This window comes from Accipiter gentilis, chromosome 26, assembly GCF_929443795.1.
Source record: "Accipiter gentilis chromosome 26, bAccGen1.1, whole genome shotgun sequence".
Taxonomy (NCBI): domain Eukaryota; kingdom Metazoa; phylum Chordata; class Aves; order Accipitriformes; family Accipitridae; genus Astur; species Astur gentilis.
The window spans coordinates 3,984,247-4,000,301 of record NC_064905.1 but is presented as its reverse complement, the minus strand read 5'-3'; the positions used below and the strand labels follow the sequence as shown (position 1 = coordinate 4,000,301).

At 45.7% G+C, this 16,055-nt stretch overlaps 1 protein-coding gene across 1 annotated transcript in view; it reads left to right on the top strand.

The window, feature by feature from the left end:
• Positions 1-16,055, top strand: part of KCNIP1 (potassium voltage-gated channel interacting protein 1) — a 299,265-nt gene that overhangs the window by 121,711 nt on the left and 161,499 nt on the right. The window lies entirely within an intron of this gene.

Below are 16,055 nucleotides of genomic sequence, written 5' to 3'. Positions count from 1 at the left end.
ATGGAGGTCATGCAGGTTCTTGTGAAAGCTAAGCCATTTTTAATGGATTCGTGTTCTCCATAGATGAGGTGGGAGCTCAAGAAAGCATTTCAGTAGTGCCCCAATCGCACATTTTTCAAGTGGGATGTTTTCAGTGCAAACGTCATGGATTCACAGAGTTGCGTACTGGTAAGTTAGAGCAAAAACTCTTCAGTAACATCGGTGAAAAAATACGCAGTCTTAAAAACAGGCAGGGGACTCTGCTGGACAGCGCTCTGCTTTCCACATGTGAGAAGTGTTTCCCTCCTTTGTCCTTTCAGTCACGGCATACTGATAAACCACGATGGGACTGTTTGAGGTGCCTAGGCACTGCCTGAAATCCAGCAAGTAGCTCCCATAGTGAACTTGTGCCACTAGCACCAGCAGTTTCCATTTTCAGGGGTATACAGGCATTCTAGCAAGTCATACCATTAAGACAGTAATTTCCCAAAAGTGTGTGTGTGTGTGCGTGTGTGTGTGCTTTTTTATAGCTGGACACCTGTGAGATTCATCCCCTCCTAGCTGAGAATATGGCCATGTTCTGCACCCCTGGTACTATCCTGGTAATTTCCCTACAATGAGAACCCTGGCTTTCACCTGATTAGCTGTCTGAGAATCTGTTCTCAATGTAGCTTTGATTGCCAGTAATAAAGGCAATTTGATTTTCCCTTATGCCTCAGCTGCCTGTTAAATTCACTTTGGACAGATAACATCACCATTTTGCAAAGGCATGTTAAAAAAATTGGCATGTACTATCCTACGGAAAGATCAAACCACTGAATATCTTCTTGGTTTAGGTTTGAGACACTCATCAGAGAACTGTAAGAGCTGGTTCAGTGCTGCAGGCAGATTGGCACAACTCTCTTGTTTTGCTCTGGTTTTGCATACAGCATCCGAATCAAACCCAGGCAGGATGGATTTGCTGAAGTGGTGATGTGGGCACTGCACCCCTCCCTGTGCACCCAGCTCCTTCCTGCAACCCGACAGCACACTGGGGCACCCACAGACACGCTTGGACACTCTGCTGTGTTGTGCTGACATCAGCGGCTTTGACCCTTTATACTAATACGGCATTGCAGTATTTGGTACATTTATCAAACAAATCCATATTTCTCTTGGCTCTGGCACTGTATTGAGACATAATGCTGGGAAGGGGCTACTGCATTCCAGGGCTTGGAAACAGAACAGAAGGTTTGGGAGCACCTGTTCGTGTCACTGGTTAAAGGTAGCTCCTATTCCATATCTGGGTTGAATAAGAGTAAATAACGTGTTCACTTCGGAGCAGGCTGTTGTGGTTGCATCACTGTGCAGTGAAACCAGGCTTAGATTAACATGTGAACGTAGAAGCACTATGATACAATTTCAAGAGTGATTATTTTGTGTTTACATTGCAAATACAGAAATTTAATGTTACAGCGCAGTGTGAGGGAAATTCCAAATTTCACCAGGTACTTTACAACCTTTTGGTAGAGCTGCCTGGTGAAGTCAGATGTCTCTGTAAAGGGGCGGACGCTAATGGGAATCTAACATCAGCCCATGAACTGCTATGATCCTCTCTATTGCAGTAAGTTTAAGGAAGCGAACCCAGAATGTTGGAGCTGGAGGTGTCTATTTTGCACTGATTGTGTTTTCCTCCACATTAAATAAAGTAGCACTGCTTTGTAGCAGAATTTAGCAGCGATTGTTTGAGACATGCTTGAAAAGTAATACACACGCACTTTGAAACGTCAGATCAAAAAGTCAAATGTAAAATACATTGCACATTACTGTGCTTTTTATCAGACAAGAGTTTAACAACATTCTCAGCTTAAAAAATTCAAATCGATGCCATGTCAAGGAACAGACTCTAGGGACTGAAGACCATTTTGGTGGTTGCTAATGCAGTGATGATTTTCTGTCTAAAGCCAAAGGGATCGATAACTCCAGTTAGAAAGAAAACCCTTCAGGGGAAAGAGAACTTGTGTCAGAGGAGCTCACTGGACTGTTTAAGTAACAATATTTTATAGATCCAACAAACAAGCTATTCCCAGCCCAGTAAGCAACATTCCTCAGCTGCAGGTCAGGTACAGCAGAAATTAATTTAGCTCAATAATGTGTGTAGCTTGTAGTACCATCCACAGCATTACAGAATTAATTTGGCAACACTTCCAATTCGGGCCTGGCTCTCCATAAGGCAGCTCACAAAGGAGGATCACAGACTCACCCGTAACCACATGCAACGCTTTGGAAAACACTGTGTATAGTATACAATCCATGTGGCTGGATAGAATCATAGAATCGGTTAGGTTGGAAGAGACCTTGAAGATCATCAAGTCCAACCGTTAACCTAGCACTGCCAAGTCCTCCACTAAACCATGTCCCTCTGTGCCACATCTACACCTCTTTTAAATACCTCCAGGGATGGCGACTCAACCACTTCCCTGGGCAGCCTGTTCCAATGCCTGACAGCCCTTTCCACGAAGAGATTTTTCCTAATGTCCAATCTAAACCTCTCCTGGCACAACTTGAGGCCATTTTCTCTCATCCTATTGCCTGTTACTTGGGAAAAGAGACCGACCCCCACCTCCCTACAACCTCCTTTCAGGCAGTTGTAGAGAGCGATAAGGTCTCCCCTCAGCCTCCTTTTCTCCAGACTAAACAGTCCCAGTTGCCCCAGCTGCTCCTCATAAGACTTGTGCTCCAGGCCCCTCGCCAGCTTGGTTGCCCTTCTCTGGACACGCTCCAGCACCTCCATGTCTTTCCTGTAGTGAGGGGCCCAAAACTGAACACAGGACTCGAGGTGCGGCCTCACCAGTGCCGAGTACAGGGGAACAACCACCTCCCTGCTCCTGCTGGCCACACTATTTCTGATACAGGCCAGGATGCGATTGAACTGTAACAGGAAGGTTTTATCCATCCCAGCAGATCATTGTCTGCTTGAAAAATATAGTCACAGATGAGCATCACTTCTGCCTGATTAAAGCATGTCAGAGAATACTTCCCGAAACAGACAGTCCAAATAGCTTGAACTGGGAAAATGTTTGCTGATTAGGTTGTGTGTTTTGCATTCACATGTAAATGGTAGTGAAGGACCTGATGGGGGTCATCCCAAATCCGTTCTTTCCCAGAGCTGTTGATTGCCATTCTCTCATCTCAATCAAGACCTAGTGATGAGCTGCATATATTAAATGCCAACTATGGCTTCAATTTACATGTTGATGCAAAGTATAAATTCAGCATATGAAAAGGTTTTCTGCAGAGACTTACCCGTAGCCTTACAGAGTGAGTAAGAAATTCTGTCCCTCAGTGTAGTAGAAATGTACTAGCAGGTGGGGACTCCTGCACTTGGTGGCTGTCTGCCAAAGGGATATTCTTATTTCTGAAGAAGGGAGGACAGTCCTTGTGGAGGGAGGAGTGTTGAAACTGCTTCCCGATGTAGTGAAGGCTCAGAAACCCTTGGGACATTTGGATGACAACTCAGGCAAAGCCTGAAAAGGGACAGAGCATGGAAACTAGTCTGCTGGGGAAGGCGTGCAGGCTGCTGGCCGGGACAAGCCCAGAGCCCAGGCGTGAGGTAAGTGCCTGCAGTTCTGGGGCTGGTGAATGAGAAGGAAAGGCAGGTTTCTGAGAATTACGCTGTGTGAAGTAGCTCAAGTGTTATTTTTCTTTCCTTTTTAGCACTTGTGTCTTTGCAATGTTTTTTTCTAACTGTGCCTATTGTGTGTGGTCTAAATACATACTTTATATTTTTAAGATAACTGGCTTGAGTGAAGGTTTATTCTGAAGTAAAAGGAGAGCTCTGTTGCAATGGCTGTAGTGATGCTTACAACCAACACGTTTGACGGCTCATGCAGAGCCCGGGACAGTTGCACATTGCTTCCAGAAGGCAGCAGGATAGGTGCCCCCTTGACCACACAGGCTGCTTCGGGAGCTTCTAGCGGGAGAGTCTGAAAGGAAGAGATAACTTCTGGTGCTGGGGGAGGGACCCCCCCGGCCTTTGGAAAGAGAGGGGACACTTCTGCAGTCAGCATGGTCTTGTGGCAGAAATGTGTGGCTGGCAGCCTTGGATTTGAGAGGATTTCTACATATGGTTCTGTGCGCTCGTCTACCCAAAGCAGGGATCACCAGCACTTAGCTTCATCTGAGACTGCGGCTGGGAATGATTCTCCTTAATTTGCTTTAGCCAAGCTATCTCTAACCCTACAAAAATGGCTTGTCTCATTTTTTTTCCTCTGTTCTCACAGGTTCCTTTCTTGCCATGCAAATATTGATCTGGAATCAGCATAGACCTAGTTCTACTCCCACAGACCTTGCAGAATAATTTAGAAGGAGTGCACTTAAAATAACAGTTGTTTTGACTACCTCATGCTTAATATGAAGTGACAGTTCTTCTTAATGGGTGTTATCAAATCACCGTTTTGCATAGACTGTCTTACCCTTATGGAGGGATATCATTCTATGCTTCGCACTTGAAATAGGATTTTAAGTTTAAATACTGTATCCAGATCTCTATATTTAGCTCTTCTTGTTTCAGAGGTATTCAACTTGCAAATCCCTATGCTTCTATTTTATATAAAGCCTATTTCAGATATTTGCATTTAAAATTAGGTTGGACTTACGCGAAGAGCTCTGCATAGCATAAGACAGCTTGCTTTGGAGACAGAAAATTAGAAAAACCTCCTGCTGAAAAGTAACGACCAGTAGTTCAATGTATGATCCTCAAAATGTGCGAGAGATGATCATGTCTCACAGTGCTATTTTTCCACTGTGACTAATGCCCCCATTCCAGTCCTGTTCCCACCTGATCTTTGCCAGTGCAAAACACTGTAATTCATGCATGGAGCTATATCCACAGATATGGATGCCAAAAGCACTTAGCAGCCTGTGATTCAGTTCAGCAGACTAAGATAATGCATCCTATACATAAAGAAAAATATGCTTTTAGTCTACTACTAACCTTTTTTTTTCTCTGAAAGGAAAGGAATTATCTGAGCAGGGTGCTCCTCTTCTCCAGGGCAACAGCTCTGCTGAGATGAAAACGGTGGTGTCTGTATATAGCCTAGCCAGTCCTTGGGGTAAATGTAGCTCAGATAGAGCGCTTTACTCCTCGCTCCCGCGTGAGCCACAGCGACATCAGTTTAGCTAAAGAGTGCTTATCCATTCTTCTTAATCACAAGCAGTGATTATTCTTGGAGCATGGGCTGGTTTCTGTCTCTGATACAGTATGAGCACTTCTAACGTTGCTGGGAAGCAGGGAGTCATTGGGATATTTCCTAATGTCGTCATTACAACAGAGGGAATCTGCAGAGACCCCTGCAAAAGGCAGGACGTTTGCATGAAAGCTACTGATCACTGTGAAAGCCTCCTTTTCTGGAGAGAAAAATGGATGTACCTGGAGATGAAATCCAAGGAGAGCCTGAGGTACTTTATAGTTTACAGAGGTCAGCACCCAAAGAACATCTGTCAGGCTCTGGGAATCTGGTTTTCTGTCAGAAGGCCTTGTGACATGGCTGGACATGCTATGGGATGTGGAATGAGTGAAGCAGGGCATCTACTGCCAGCTGTCATGCTGGCTCTGGAGAAGGAGGGAAAACAGTCTCTGCTCTTCTCACCACCTGGAAAAAGACAAGACTGTTGCCCTAGTTTGCAGGGACAACTTTGTTGGAGTTTAAAACACTCTGATGCTGACCTGATGAACTAGAGCAGCAGTGTCCCATCAGCTCTGTTAGGAGCCGTAAGACGTATTCTAGTGGTATGTTTGTCCAATTTTCCCTCTTTATTGAGGGTATTTCAGAGATGGGCAAGGAGAGGACTAGTGGGCTGTGTACACTGGGTGAACAGCCCTCTTTGGTCATGCAGCAGGTGGGCATCCAATTCCTCTGGACGCTAGACTGTTCCCAGGGGCTCTTGGGTGTAAAAGGTGGTTAAAGTGGGCTCTGGTTCACATGAACAACACTAGAAGGTTGAGCAGTAGTGAAAGGGGTCTCATTTCACTACACTGGGATTTTGTTGCGTCATGGAAAACATCCATCCTCTGGCTTGGTGGATTATCTTCATGTGACATCAGCAGGCTTTCATGATGACAGGAACTTGTGACCTGTGTATTCAGCGAGCTGTACCGAGGATCAAAAAAAAAAATCCAAAAAGCAGCAATAGATGCAATACCTGCCTTATGAAGAATAAACTCACAATATTATAGAGTGCAGCTGCCAGAGAATCAGGGCTATAGGATGTAAGACTGGAGCTCCGTCTCTGAAACACCTGGTGGGTGGCTTTCCCTGAAGTATGGCAAGGCATAATAAAATGCTGTAAGTGGCTTATCAGCATGCATGCACTGATCACTGGACAAATACTGAGAGCTACATGGCTGTTAAAGTATCAGCTTTGTGGAGCTGTTATTATGACAGGAGATATCTAATGGTAGATTCCAATTCTACTAGCGAAAGCAAACCGTCAATAAGTAAGATTGTTTTGACCAAGATTACACTGAAGGACTAGAGTAGTGCAGTCCCTACTTTGGAGAAAACAGTTCAAATAAAAAGTTAAATGCACCCAAATATGTCCTGCAACATCATTTCAAAATGGAAGCCAGAACACTGGAACATTTTATATTTGTTTTTATTTTTAAGTTGAAATTAGCTATTGAAATTGGTACCAGTCAGAAAAAGATCAGATTGACCTCAACCTAGTAAACATAAATGTATTTTTATTTGTCTTTCTTTTCCTCTGTGACTTTTGAAGTGTTGGTAATTTAAATTTATTTTTTTTTTAAAATGGAGAAGAATGCTGCCCCCCATCCCTGCAAGGCAGAGAACAGCTCAAATTTCATGTTTTCAGGCTAATGGGAGTGGTGAGTTCTCTCACTCCAGAGTCGGCTTTGTGGGTGGACTGCTGTAATATGCTGGTAGGATATCTAAATTACTCCCCTTTTATTGTGTGCTTTGTGACTTTGAAAACCATGCTTCATTCTTGTGAGCTGTATTTCCTAACATGGTAGAGAGAATGAGAATCTTTTGCCTTCTAATTTGTACACAGAAGTTTGAATGAAAGTGCTCAGGACCAGCTGTTTTGCTAATTCAGTTAGCCAGCTGCCTCTGTTGTCTCTCTCTGCCTGGCACTAGTTGATTTTTTTTCTCATTTCCTTCCTGCAGCAATTGCTAGGGTTAGTCGTTGAGAGCTATTACTTCATTTTGTGCAGTAGAAAGTTGTTTTCCACATTTCTCCACATCCAGTTGTTTTTACTAATTCCATCTAGCCATCTACAGGGCTGCAGTTGCCTTTTAGGTCAAGAAGCCTGTGCTAAGCTTCCACCCACTGGCATAATTATATTCGACTTGAGGCAAAGCAGTGATTTTGCTGGGCAGTGTGTCCGTGTGTCATCAGAACGGCAGCATGGGTGAGGATGCTGCAGGATTCGCAGGCAAGAGGGACACCAGGTGCCTCACACTGGTTGCGAGTGAGGAGCACTGGGATGGCCTCGGCCTTTGGTCCCTTGAATTGTATCTATAGCATGTTGTAAAGTAATCTTACTGAAATGAGGCTGTACAAACCGCTTAAAATTGGGGTATGATTTAGGTACTGCATAGTAACTAAAAAAAAAAAAAAAAAAAAGGAAATTAAAAATCCAGAAACTTTACACTTACTGCAAACTCCTGAACTTTAAACATCTACATACTCAAGAGGAGATTTAATACTTTTTCTCACTTTGATGCTATTATGACAGAACACTTTACATCATCTGAGCTGCGCAAGAGTGTGAAATGGGGATGGCCTTTGAGATTGTAGGAAACTCAAAGTGGAAATGAATTCACTGGAGATAGGTTAGTTCCTGTAAGTCTCTTTATGAAAATGTTTCTCTCAGTCTGTTAAGATTATCAGCTGCTATGCTAACTGCCTGTGATACCACAGGAAATTAAAAAATTGTGGTAAGAAATCTCAGGCTGCTTCTTAAGCCTTTTTTAACTGTCATACAAAACCAAGGGAGCAATGTTCTCAAAGGAGGATTTCCTAGTCTCTCAGAAGCACAAATATCACCATAGACGGGGCTGCATTTGCTATCTGGGTAAGGGGAAAAGTTGTGGGGGTTTATTTTCTTATTTTTCTTTTTTAATGTTCCTGATCAAAAATCTATTAAAAAAACCCAAACAAACATAAAAACCATCAGGTAACTCATTTTTATTTTTTGTCTTTGTGAGTGGAGTGTCCACAGTTGCATATTGGCAAAAATAATGTCTGGGAATGATTAGACAAAATGTACCTTTAAGTCTTTTTCTCACATCTGTAACAGAAAGTCATATTGTTTGGGTGTTCTGTAAAAGCAATTGTTGCCATATATATTGTGAGAGAAGGACCAGAGTAAAAGAAAAGCTAGTTGTTACAGCTTTGGCCTTGGCTCGTCTATTCTTTGGTACAGTCAAAGACCTGAGGGACTCCATCTCCAGGCTTCCCCAGATGCACCTTCATGCTTTTATGAAGTGTTTCATACTGTAATGTTTGATGTTGATACAAAAACGGTGTTGCAGGCACAGTTCAGCTATATGGATTTCACTAGGCTTGTGGGGAATTGCCTTTGCTGTAGTCCCTCCTCCTTCACCCCATCCACTGGTTCAGTCCAAGGAGGAGGAGTTTCCCTGGAGTAAGGAAAGGGTGAAAAGATAATGTTTCCAGGGAAATGTCTCTGATCGCTTAGGTCTCTGCTGGTTGTAAATTATTGGCTGATAATGAAAAGGCTTGGTTTGTGTGTTGGGTTAGTTGAATAAAAGCAATATTAAGGACAGCCTTAAATACCATAAAGCTAGGAGCTGCATGGCTTTGCTTGAAACGTGTTAATTTACGGATGGGTAGTCTGCAAAATGTTCTGACCTAGCAGTTACAAGGGATGTAGCTTGTTCAATGTAGCCGCTCACTTTTCAGAAGATCTTGCTTTCACTTAGGGTTTTCTCTGTTATCCATCACTGCAGCATCTCCAGACCTTTTTCAAATCATTAATTAGGCATGTGCTCAGATCTCATCAGCTAGAAAGCTAAGTATATCCTTGAGCACTCTGAACAGGGATGTGAATACCCATATGCCTGAATGCTTTTCTAAATGGGGTTAACCATGTGGAATATAACCTATCCTGTAGTATTTGCACTATGACAATTTGTCTTTGGTGCAGTGGGCTATCAGTAATGCGAAGATGAACTGCGTCCATTGCACAGTCTATGCCCTTTAAACTAGGTAGTTCCTGGACTTGAGGTTGTTTTTTCTCCATTCCTGCTCCCCAGAGGGCCCTCAAAGCTAAAGATGTTTAGTTCATTGGCTGCGTTAGAGGTCAGACATAAATGACAAAATTTCCCTTACATTTCCTGTAAGTTGTGAGTAGTTAATTCCAAAGGAGTCGGGCAAGGAAGAAGATGCTTTGCTGTGCTTGCAGAAAAGCTGAGCTTTGCTGGGGTGTTCCTTGCTGCCTTATTCTGAGCTTGCAACAGACGGGCAGAGGATATCTGGGGGCTCTGGATCATTAACTTGACTGTGCAGTTGACTGGCATCAAAGAGAACTTCAGGGGGGACCTGTGAGAGTTCGGCTGTAGATCCCTGTGTCTCTAGCGTGGCCCAAGGCTCCCTGAGGTGGACACTCTGGCTGGTATCTGCTTCCTTTTTCGTATGCTGGAGCAGCTGGCACAAGGCCTTTGATCTTTGTGACAGTGGCCAAGCAGGGTTTGCATATACACGTACGAGGTCCTAAAATATCCCATTACCGTGTGTATCCATATCTAAAGGTAATCGGTTTATATCCTTAGGAGGTATAAGAGCGAAAGGAAATTGTCACAGGATAACAAGTTTTGTTTGGAAATGCAAAGAAATTCAAAGTGGAAATACAAAACACTGGCCAAGTATTTAATGTGTTTGCTGCAGATTAACTATTTATTGTTTCTGTGGTCTGGAGGTCTGGTGCCTGCCTATGCCACTGGCAATTGTTTGGTAATTTACTCTGAAAGGTGTCTGTATTATTATAGGCTTTTTCATAAAACAACCCTGAGAATGCAAGCTGCTTTAGCTTCAAGGTTGTGATTTCTTTTATGGGATTGTCAATGTAGTCATAGAGAGAAGCTGTTAAGAAAGCACCAGAAAGTGGATTATGTAGTGAAAAAACTGAGCCCCCCTCCAAATGCTTTCTTTGTACCTGGAAGAAGATTTCTTAGCGGTCTATAAAGCAGACTTTCTAATAATGAGGAGGTTTTGCTTTTCTTTCTTTCCTCCTAAAAACTGTGAAATCCAGTGCGTGTATATCCAAGTGCTACTTGGATAGTAGCACTATTGCCAGAATGAGCCCATTACATGGGCACCGGTCCCTTAAAGATAGGCCTCCACTGCCCAGGAGAGAAGTTTGTATCTGACCAAGTTCTTTGGTTTTGAGTTACTTTCCTAAACTGGGTATAAAAACAGAAAGAAGGCTTGAGTGTTAAGGGCGCAATTTTCCAGAGAGGCAATATTAAGAAATGTAAGGCCTATAATTTCTGGTATTTATCAGAGGCTCCCTGCTGACTCTAAGTATATGCTTTACATTCCGCAAGAAGGTAAGATCAAGACATCTGCTGTAGGTGGTTTTAGCCAGAAGGCAATGCACCACCATCCTTTGACTTCAGGTTAAAAGGTCTGTTTCTTCTCCAACAATTGCTCTGCAGGTAACTGTAGTGTTTAAGCACCTTGTCTTGTCCTTACCTCACATAGACTTCTGCGCTCCCAAAAGGAGAGAAAAATGCTCTTTAGGATACCCCTTAGTAAGGGACCAATGAATATTTTTAGTAGTCCTGACTTGGAAGTTCCCATGCCATAGTAGACAAAAGAGGACAAGGAGCAAAAGCCATAAAGGGACTTTGTGGATGCTGCCAGCTGCTGGCACAAATAGCCTCTCAGTATATTTCTCTCTTTTCAGTCTGGACTTCGTATCTTTATCTTCTTCCTACATCCTCATTTTCAAGAGCTATCCTTTCATCTGCTTGCAGCCTCATCTAGTAAACATCCACATCAAGCCAGCACTTCCCACATTTCATTGCACTCTCTATGAAACCCCTCTTATCTTTTACCCTAGTCTGTCCTTCTCTGTGACCGTTACCCTTCCGTACTCACTGGAAGAGGCTCTGACTTACATCCTGTTACTGCCAGGGACAGGCATGGTCCAGGAGGTGTCCTGTGGCCGGGACAGGCGCTGGGACAGGCACCATGATGTTCTTATCACCTCTCAGCACCCCATTGCCATCAGTTACTTTTAAGGGCAGAAATTCAATAATGTAAATAAGACGGAATGTTTGAGTATATTTGCATGTTTTAACATATATTGACTTCATTTGAATGAAAGTTGTAAATGCTTTGACTTTGAGCCTGGCAAGGTTGCGGTGTGAAATAAGCCTTAAAGGATGCTCTTGGCTGGAGCTGGCATCTCCCTGGGTTGCAGGCCAGCCAGTCTTGGCTGCTCCCGTTGGTGGCACCCAGAGCTACGCTGGGGCTGAGCTCTCTGCCCGTTAGCTGTTTCCTGCCATTATTTGGCGTTGTGTTGGCTGGGGATCGGGGAAATAAATAAAATAAACCAAAACAACAAAAAGAAAGAGGCTCTGGCTGCTCCTACCTGCTGCTTCCTTGCCTCTGGCTTCCACATTCCTCTTTCTGACTCCTGCCCGTTGCCGGCTGTGCTGAGCCTGCCGCTGCCCGGCCCTGCGCAGGGGCAGAGCCCCCGCTCAGCGCACGCCTTGGGGTGCTGACAGTAAAGTCACCCCGGGTTGGGCTGGGCGAGCAGCCTGCCGTGGCTCCCGCTCCAGGAGGTGCAGACCAGCGCGTGCGCTAGAAACCCAGCTCACGTTTTTCAGTTTGCCGTCATCTACTGAGGCATATTTGCTTGGGTGTGTGTACTGAGGATCGGGCCACAAATGCAAATTTCTGTAGGAAGGAAGACGAGATTTTTCAAGGATTGCGCATACAAGCATCAAAGTTTGTTTATTTGTACGGTCCTGAGACAAGGGGAGTCAAAAGAATCTCGGTGGACATAATAAAGGGGGGTGAAAGATGATGTTTAGTGCTTACATTGTTGAAATTAGCTGGGGTAGAGACAGCCCTTGATAAGAAGAGCTGGTCCCAAGAAGCAGCCGATGAGGTAGAGACGGTCCTTGATAAGAAGCAGGAGCAGGCCCCAAGAGCCAGCAAAGACCGGTCTTGCGGCGTGGGTGAATACCAAGAAATCACTGAGCCTGCGCAAGGAGAGAGGTTACTAGCGGTGACGAAGAGGAGTCATCTATCTTCATCTCTGCGACCACCAGGCGACCACCATAAAGAGGCCCTGCGCAGGCGCAGTTGAGAGGAGACTATGGAAATGACCTCTCGGAGGTAATTTTAATATGAGGTGGGGATAGGTCGGTCACGCATATGTATAGGCGTATCGTGAATATGTAACACCTGACTGTATAAACTCGAGTTTGTACAAACTGCCGAGTCGGGCGCGCACGACTTCGGTGGGACTCTCCCCCCCACCCCGTGCCGCCCAGCGCTGAATGAACGTACCGACTTTACAGTCTCACTGATTGCGGAGCCTCTTTTCCGCGCGTCAGCCCCATACGGTTATTATCGTAGGATCGCCCAAGCAGTCCCTCTGAAGCTTGGGAGTGCAAATCGGGGTGCGAGTCGGTAAAGCGTCATTCATTCGCCGGGAACGGAGGAGGATTCCCGGCGGAGATAAGCCTCGATTCCCGCACTCCTCCCCATTCTTCGGTCTCCTCCTGCGACGCGCCCCCGGCCCGGCCGGGCTGGCGGCCCGGCAGTGTGGCGCGGAGACAGCAGAGGGCAGCAGGACCCTGCGGTCGCCCAAGCCGGCGCTGGCGGCCGCCGGGCGGAGCGGGCGCCTGGGCGCGGCGATCCGGGCGGCTCCGGCGGGGAAAGCGACCTGCCGCGGCGCTTCTCTGCTGGGAAGATGGCCGCGTCCTTCCGGGAAGCCGCGGAGGGTGGCGCTGTGCCCGCCGTTAGCCGCCGGTGTCTGACAGAGGCCTGGTTGCCCGTCGAGAAGGAGCGAAAGGCCCGTCGGGGAAAGCGGCGTCGCCGAGCCGAGGGTGGCGGCTGGCGCTTCGCTGCTCTCCCCTGACGGCCGTATCGGTGCCGCCAGGTGGGGATAAGATCCTTCGTGGGTTTAGGTGGGATTTTCCTCGGCTCCTTACTCGGCTGGGTCCTCCGGCGGGGACTGAAGGCAGCGCTGGAGGTTGGGCTGTCCGGCGTCTGTGCGTCCGTCTCGGCACAGCTCTGCCCGCGGGCAGCCTGGCCGAGGGCCCGCAGGCCAATTTTCCGCCAGCCTCCCCCCGATGGATCAGCAGCGCGGTGGTAGCGTCTTAAAGCAGAGAAGTTAAACTCGATTGGTGGCTGGAGAGGGCGAAAGAATAAGATACATTTCTTTGCGTTCACCCTTCGTTCGTCACTGAGCTGGCCACCTCAGATACCTCTTGAGACAGGGCGGTGCCGTCCTCAGCGCGGACGCGGTGGTGGTTTTCGCGAGTTAGACGTAGCCGAAGTCTCATCGGAAGCGCGGGGCAAGTCTCCGCTAGCCCAGCCAGCGGACGGTGCTTCTCACGCCTGGGGCAGCTCGGTGCTGGTCAGCGAGGGAGACGTTTCCCATCCAGCCGCCGTCGTGTTCCCGCGCGGGCCGAGACCTCAAGGACGCGGAGTTACTGCCTTGTAGCGCGTAGCATTTGAGTAAGCTGGATTTGGCAGCTCTGGGAGACTGATTATTTCAGATGCTTCTGATAGCACACAGGTATATTTTTACTGGGTGATAGTGTAGAAATCCCTGTGGTTTTAAACGGAAGTCCTTCTGTATCTCTTTAACTGAGGCCATATCCTGAATAGCAAGAACGTTTTGTATCACATTAGGGAAGCATTTCCAGTGCTTTCTGAGCATTCTCTACATATATTGCGTTTTTCATATCAGCTGATGCAGGTGTCCTTTTCCACAATATTCAGAATTGAACGTCCATCTGGTCGAAAAAAGTATCCTATCTCCTATCCTCCTACTATGCTGTGGTTATCACTCAATATTTGTCTAAGCAGCGTTGGCAGAGCCTCCTAGTACCAGATTCTTTATAGCATTGAATCAAGTTAGTTATTTTTCAGTCTATTATGTGTATATATGTGCATATCTCCTGTGTTTAGATAAAGATTTCAGCTCTTGTAATGGGGGAAACAATGAGTTATCACCAAATGGGGACAGAAAGCTTAGCCTGATACTATTTCATCTTATTTTTTTCTCTTCTTTTGTTTCTTGTATCTCTAGGAGAGAGGTACAAAACATCCTTTTCTGTTTGCTTCTCCCTGTTTCTCAAACAGTTCTTTCAACCACAACATCCTCCCCGAGCTCCTTTGCTGGAGTGATTAGCATGTGCTTATGTTTTTGCCCCACTTTCCAAGAAGCCTTTTGCTTTCTTGCACAGATGTTGCTTTCTATGTTAATGTAAGACAGAAATATAACAGAAATGTGAATTGCACAGCAACTGCCAACCAGAATATGGCCCCCCACGCATGCTGTGAAAGCAACGGTGAGAAGATACACAGCAGGAACTTGGGAACAAGCTTATTAGGCCATTAAATTCTTCTTCAGGTTATAACGTTTACATTCTCCTTTTCAGAAAATGGCAGATAATATTTTTTATATATATATTATAAAGACTCTCCTGTATAGTGTCAGCAGCCAGTCCATGTACTTGTTGGCATGCCATCAGTGGCATGCTGAATCTTACATTTCTGCAGAATTTAATGAAGGAAAAATACCCTGGAGGTGCACAAGAGAATAATATAAAACAATATTTTCAGTGGAGGATGGACAAAGTAATGTCAGGTATCATGGGCTTCTGCAGACTTGTCTTTGTTAGTAAATTGCTTATCAGTTTATGCCTCCCTGCAGGGCTTGCCCCCTGGGGAGGAGGAGGAGAAGGGTGACCAGGCGTGCCCATCTGCCACGGGGACACACACGGTCTGGATAGTCAGGTCCTGCGTACTGGTAGAAACGTAGCAGGAAAGTCTCCACCTTCCAGTCTCTGAAAAATAGGCTGATATTCCCTAGAGAGCTGTCAAAATACACGGACACTGGGGATAGCAAAATATCTCCTTGGTCGGATTGTCCTGTGAAATGCTACAGAGACTGCAGGCTCTTCAGGGGTGTGCAGCGGTGGATGTAACGGTGGCTGCCGCGTTGCTTGCGCTAGGGAATGCTTCCTGCAGCACCTGGGGCTGTAGTGTGACGGTGTGTGGAGACCTTGTGCACAGGATGGCTGTTTGTGTTGTTATCATCCTCGTGATTTAGAAAGGGGTGCACGCTGTGGTTTGGTGTCTAGGTCATCAACGCGTTGGGCAGCCAGCGGTGTTGGAAATCTATGAAACGCGGGGTGGGATGTACTGCATGAAGCGCTTTGAGTTGGAAATTGCAGCCTGCCGCCCATCGTGGGAGAGGCCCTTCTCATGACGCTTATGAAACCACCATTAATGAATTTACTGTGCTTTGGCAAGTGGAAAAAATGTTTGTCTCAAACATTTTTTACCCAAATCTCCTTCTGTAAAGAAAACTGCTGGGAGACTGGTGTAAGGATATTGCTATAAAAGCTCAGCTGACTCCACTCGATAGTTTGGGCTCCAAGCACTCGCTTCCACTGTAGGAACAGAAGTTCACCATGTGGCTGGTGGCTTATTACCTTTCTTCTACTTAAAAGCTCAGTTAAAAGTGTCCAAACCCCATCTTTCGTAATCTGTTCATCCTTGCACTCGGTCATGTAGTTTTAAGCAACGCCGCAATACTCTGTTGCGTCCTGAAGCAGCAGGGGAAGGGAAAGCCCCGGGGGTGGGAGGCAAGACTATATAAACAGACAAAACAGTACTTTGTAAGAAGAAGAAAGTCAACAGATACTATGTTTTGCCATTTGGCAATGCAACCTTTTGTAATTAAAGTATTCGGATGAAAAAAGGCTATCTTAGTTATTTAAGGGCAAGGGGAAAAGTACAGTCAAATAAATAATTCATTATACTGCAAAAAGTTATTTTAACTTTAAGAACTG